The sequence below is a fragment of the Anser anser genome (assembly GCF_964211835.1).
Source record: "Anser anser genome assembly, chromosome: Z".
NCBI classification, from domain to species: domain Eukaryota; kingdom Metazoa; phylum Chordata; class Aves; order Anseriformes; family Anatidae; genus Anser; species Anser anser.
Window position 1 is genome coordinate 66,664,661 of NC_139723.1, and position 6,524 is coordinate 66,671,184.

At 42.3% G+C, this 6,524-nt stretch overlaps 1 long non-coding RNA gene across 1 annotated transcript; it reads left to right on the forward strand.

The window, feature by feature from the left end:
• Positions 1-4,413: 4,413 nt before the first annotated feature.
• Positions 4,414-6,297, forward strand: LOC310889929. The gene is made up of 2 exons (XR_014576920.1): positions 4,414-4,657; positions 5,069-6,297. It is a non-coding gene; the product is annotated as an uncharacterized lncRNA (long non-coding RNA).
• The last annotated feature ends 227 nt before the right edge of the window (positions 6,298-6,524 follow it).

Below are 6,524 nucleotides of genomic sequence, written 5' to 3' on the forward strand. Positions count from 1 at the left end.
AGTGCTGGTTTTCAGGAGGGTAGGGACAGTCATAGCAAATAGGCAGCCTCATCATTGGTGGGCTTTCTGTAGTCACTGTAGAAAAGATGTGGTGAGCGACATGTGAAGATAGTAAGGAGAGTGCCTTGCAGAAGTTAGGAAGTTAGTAAGGAAGTTAGAAGTTAGTAAGTAGTTAGTAATTTAGAAGTTAGCAAGTTACAATTTAGTAGGGAGACAGTAAGACAGTAAGGAGGGTGTCTTGTAATAGGCCACCAGATTCGTAATGCCTGACAAATCTGGTGGCCCTCTACAATGGGGTCACAGCTTTGGTGGATAGGGAAAGAGGAACTGACACCACCTACCGGGACTTGTGCAAAGCATTTGACACTGTCCCACACTATATCCTTGTCTCTGAATTGATTTGGAGACATGGATTTGAAAGATGTTCCACTAATGGGTGGGTAAGGAATTTGCTGGACGGTCACTCTCAAAGAGTTGTGGTCAACTACTCAATGTCCAGAGATCAGTGATGAGTGGTGTTCCTCAGGGGACAGTATTGGGACCAGCAATATTTAACATCTTTGTCAGTGACATGGACAGTGAGATTGAGTGCACCCTCACCAAGTTTGCCGATGACACCAAGCTGTGTGGTGCAGTCAGCACACTGGAGGGAAGGGATGCTATCCTGAGGGACCTGGGCAGGCCTGAGAGGTGAGAATGTGCAAACCTCATCAGGTTCAACAAGGCCAAGTGCAAGGTCCTGCATCTGGGCCAGGGCAATCCTAAACACAAACACAGGCTGGGTGGAGAACGGATTGAGAGCAGTCCTGAAGAGAAGGACCTGGGGGTGTTGGTTGACAAGAAGCTCGACATGAACTGGCAATGTGTGCTTGCAGCCCAGAAAACCAACCATATCCTGGGCTGCATCAAAAGCATCATGGCCAGCAGGGTGAGGGAGGTGATTCTGCCCCTCTGCTCTGCTCTCATGAGACCCCACCTGTCCGTATACTGTGATCAGCTGTGGGGCCCCCAGTGACATGTACATGACATGACATGAATGACATAGATGTTCAGAGGAGGGCCACAAAGATGATCAGAGGAGAAGTTGAGCGGGTTGGCGTTGTTCAGCCTGGAGGCTCTGGAGAGACCTTATTGTGGCCTTCCAGTACCTAAAGGGGGCCTACAGGAAAGCTGGGGAGAGACCCTTTGTCAGGAAGTGGAGTGACAGGACAAGGGGGAATGGTTTTAAACTAAAAGAAGGTAGGTTTAGATAAGATGTTAGGAGGAAATTCTTCACTCAGAAGGTGGTGAGGCACTGGCACAGGTTGCCCAGAGAAGCTCTGGTTGCCCCATCCCTGGAATTGTCCAAGGCAACCTGGTCTGGTGGGAGGTGTCCCTGCCCGTGGCAGGGGGTTGGAATTAGATGGTCTTTAATGTCCTTTCAACGCAAACCATTCTGTGATTCTGCGATTTTATGATTCTAAGTTTAGAGGGGGCTCCTTCTAAGTGTCATGGGAAACCTGTGAGCAAAATAAAAATTAACCAGCAAATTATAGAAATATAATGGAATTATAAGAAGTTAAGATGGGAAATCATCTAGTCTCATCACTTTCAAAACTAGTGCAGTAACCTGAGAGCATGTCTTACTCTGCGCCTGTGTAAGTGCCCAGGCAGTCAGGTGAGGAGGTGACAGGCTGAATTGCCTATACAATCCAGTCAGAGTTTTTAAATTTATTTCATTATTTTATAACTGTAAAAATATGCACACTCCTGTCTGCTTGTTAACATCTGTGGAAAACAATTACACAGCTTTTACAGTAGACAGTACATAACAGGGGCAGGAACAGACACAATTTAATTGTTACCTCATACAGGTGCTTATGAGGAGCACTGAGATTGATTTTTGGCAATCTCTTATCAAAGAATTGTGCCACCAGCTGATGAGGAGCAGAAGACTGTGGAGCAGTCGTGTCCTCCATAGGAGCAGAGACATGGCGTCCATTGTCACTATGAATTATCACTCCTCTATCTCGTTCCAAGAAAGCCTTTTTACCTTTTGCAGTCCTCCATCTACACTGTTCCTTTGGGGTCACAAATACTGAAACTATTGAATTAAAGGAGAGCTATACCTTGGTCTCATACATTTTTGTGATAGGTCTTTCAGTGTTTCTAGCAGGAAGATTTTCTTGGCACTGATCACATCACAGTGTGATTGCCCTGGTAGAAGAATAGATGCAATATCAAGGAGGCTGGCAGGGCTTGTGGCTTGCACACTCTTGCACTGAGGATTTGTTTGTTTGTCATCTTTGTCATTTGTTTGTTGATGATCCACTGACTTAGATGACACTGAGAGCAGAAGAGTGACCACAGATTTGTATCCCTCGTATCATGTCAATCACTTTGTAAATAAGCAATATCAAACATGTTTAGAAGCAACACTTGTAATAAGCAACACTTCGCAATGTTAAAGGAGTCTGTACAACTGACATATATCTGAGATTATTCCTGCCTGTTGTGCAGATCAAGTCCTTTGGCTTTTATGCAGCCACTGATGAAACCATTTCTTTTCAATGGGATTACTGTCAGCCTTCATAAAGTGTTTGACATGCACATATGTGATGAAATGTTTGTGCACACGACCAGGTCTTTCACCAGAGCAAGCCCCTTGCACTTAGCACACCGCAAGAAAGGAACTGGGAGAAAAATGAAGAAGAAAATAAAAGCCAGCTCTTTGCTTGTCATAATGCTAATTCAAGGCATCAAGCCTACTTCTCTTCATGGGGAATGTTTTGAATTTATTTCAGTGGATCAAGAATTATCGAGAAAATAACTTTCCCACCTTAAAATCGTTCTGTGTGCTGATTACTGTTAGAGAAAATAGAAAAATTAAGGAACTTACATTTAAATGAGCCATGGACAGCTTTCAGTTATATAGCTTTTACTTAAGTGAAAGATTACCAGAAAAATTTTCAGCCTTTTTTCCATGTTAGCAGTGAGCAATCCCATCAGACATGACTCAACAGCTACCCAATCAAATACTTTTATATGTTCATAAACATTTATCATCAGTTAATATCTGCCATTACCTTGGTGTGCTAATCCATATACATGAAAAAGCTGTTTTTTAAAACGCTGTTTTACTAGTGGGTTTTGACGTTAGGGTGATCTTTTCCTTTTAATTTATTTTCCTCGTGTTCTTACATGGCATTGTCAGTCATAATTTACAATACGAGGTAAAAAAAAAAAACATATCTCAAGTTCAGAAATTTGAGAGTGGGAAGAGAAACAGTAGGGAGGAAGAGAAACATTTCTTTTTTTTTTCTTTTTTTTTTTTTTTTCGTACTTTCAGATATGCATTTGCCTAATAAGCCCCAAGACAATTAGGATCTGATGCCAGGAGGTGTTTTTTTGTAGGGCCTGCCACAAAGCCTGCTAAAGCTGGCAGAAAGCCTTCAATTCCCTTGGCTCCTGTGCAGCCGTGTGCGGGGCTGGGGAGGTACTAGCCGGGGAAGCTACTGCTCCTCTCCTCCGAGCTCCCACCTTTCCTGCACTTTGCTGATCAATGCAGGCAGCTGAGAGGAAACTTGGTCTGTCCTATTGCCCTGGGGAAACAGAGAAGACAGCTGCAGTCGTCCCCTCTGTGCTTTAGGATGAATATGGACACTGGTTTCTCTTCAGCACAAATTCCTGGTTCTTTCTTTTTAATAAATGGAGAGCTGCTGCAGTAAAAGAAGAGTTTTTCCTAATTTCCCCACCCCACTTTTCCCTCCTCCCTACAAGCAAGAGACAAAAGAAAGTCTTCCTCTCTGTACCTTCACTGCCTTCTTGCTCCTCTGCCTGTCTAATAAACTGATTAGTGCAATACTCTTTGTGAGAGGGGCTGCAACACGTCACCACAAAAGAGTGATTTTATTATATGGGGGGGAATATTAATTTTCTTGCTTTTTATATTTCATGGAGGTAATTGTGATGATCTTAACATCTCTCTGTGGTGCCTCTCCTCCCAGAGGACCTCAACCTGTTTTATAAACCTATACCAATTCCCCAGCTCTACGCAGGGATTTCTTCCACTCATGTTAAGATGTGTCATCTTTGCAAAGAGTGCAGCAATGCTGCAAAGTGTGTCAACCTCTAGGACAGAAAATACAGCCTTTCTGGCTCACTTAGAAATAGCAGCTGCGGGGCATGAGAGCGTGGTAGGCGTGAAGATGACTACTTCTTGCTGCCAAGAGGACCCAGATTCAGTCACATGAGCCAGTCTTACCCTGTAAATAAGTCTTGTGTGACTCACCTCTGGAAGGGGACATGGGATCTGCATCTAAAACTTAGCGTCTGTCTTGGACTTTGCCTCCCACCGTGTGATGCTGAGTTTGTCTGGGGTACATCAGCACCAGATGAAAGGGACTCTGTTTGAGTTTATAGAGCAGAGGGGAAGGAAGCAACAAAGATCAAATAAATTATTGACCACCAAATAAATGTTTCACTTGGATTTCAAAAGAAGTGCAGTTGTTTAGTGTGAGCTGTCACCCAAAACTGAAGAAGCTTCACCCTCATATCCCTTCATCTTCACCATCTTTCAAGGAGTAAGTGGTTTTTTCCAGATGGGAAATTGCTCCTAGATGCCTCTGCATTGTATGGGGAGGACAGTATTTACTTGAAGTAGCATCTTCCCAGTCAGGTAGGTAACAGCTCTGAAAAACAAACAAACAAACAAAACAAAACAAAACAACCAAAGCAAAGCCAACCAAACCAAACCAACAAACAAACAAACAAAAAAACCACCAACAGACTGCACGGAGAAAAGTTTGGGCTAGATCTGATTCTTTTATTGTTTCAGCATTCAACAGACCAGCCTGCAGCCTTATAATCCAGCTGCACCTTAGTGGTGTTTCATGAGAACAGCAAAGGTCACCTGCCCAGTCACTGGATGACTCCTTTGCCAAATCTTAGGCTGCTAGAGGCTGTAAAGACGCACAATAAACAAAACCTGGGGCTGTCAACAAAACTGCCCATTGATCATTGGCCTCAAACTCAGAGCTTGCTGAATGCTTTTGCTGAAAGACCAAAGAATATTTACTTTCTCTTGCAGCAGAGGAACACAAGACCAAGCCACAGCAAGGTTGTGGGAAGCTGAAAATGGGTACCTCCTCTAGGAAACATTGGACAACTTCATCCATGGACCTCACTACCAGTTCCATCTACGCTTGGTCTTTCAGGGTATCGCTGTACCTGGTGTAGACATTTTTCTAGTGCTTTGTTGTTGTTGTTCTTTTCTGTTTGTTTTGTGCTGTTTGGTTTGTTCGTTGTTGTTGTTTTCCTCTGGAAACTTTGAAAACTGTCTGTTGTTTGCAAGATCCCATATCTGAAGAGCAAGCCAGCAAGTTCCTTTGTTGATAGATTTATGTTTGGATCTTCAACTACTTTCAGATAGAGCAAGTAGTGTATATGACAGCGAATCTTGTAGAGTAGCAAGGATACCTTAAGCCCAGAACAAAAAAATACACACACTTTCAGTGTTATTTCCCCCTCCAAAGTTGTGTAGTGATTTTATCAAACTGTCCCAAAACAGTAAACTGCAACAAGTGTAGAGGGTGCATTCAGACAGATCAGTATTTTAGAGGAATGTATCCACCATGCTCTTTTTTCTTCCCCCCCCCCTCTTTTTCCCTGTGCAGTCTCATATTTAACAGATTTTGATGTTGCTCTTTCATTTGGCACTGGTAGAACGAGGAAGAGGGTGCACTTGTCTGAGATGAGACACCCCATAGCTGCAGAAAATAGGTGCAAAATAGATGCAAAAATAGATGTAAAAAGATGGGGGGAAAAAAAAAAAAGTTGTTTCCTCATGCAAACATAGTAGGCACTCATATTTTAAAATGAGTTCAGTCCCAGAGCTGGGAAGAAAATTTGTATTACATAAGATTGCCACAGGTTTTGCAAACAACTAGGAAACTTCACAACTAGCTAGCTTGCATCTAATACATTTTAAATTAAAAATCCAATGTGAAAATGTGCCCTGAAATTAATGACCATTGTATGCCCAGCAGTTTATCTTACCATTTGTAATGCAATAAAGGAGGATCAGATAAACACAGGCATAACCTCTGCCACAATTGATAATGTAAAACATCCCTTGTATCATTTGTCTTTCCTTTAGGCAGTATACAAAAGACATAAAAATGAACAATTCATGCCTAAACAAAGAGGAGCTTGAAAGAAATGCATGTCAGATGTTTACTCTAGGTCATTATTAGGGGGTTGAGTGGATTTGCTTATAAACACAGGTTACTTTGTGGGTAGGGAAATGTGAGAGATGTTTTCAGAAAAAAAAAAAAAAAGACATCTCTTTTAAAGGCACAATGACTCTTTTTTTTCTGGCACAACCAGGTTACAGATAATGCTTTTTTAAGGGATATGAAACACTGTCTCATGAGCAGTGTAAAACATAATGTGCTGTAGAAACAATGCTTTTGCTCTCCACTTTGTGCAAATGCCATATTTCATTACACAGTGAATCTGAGTTTGCTTGGGATTGAAATGAGATC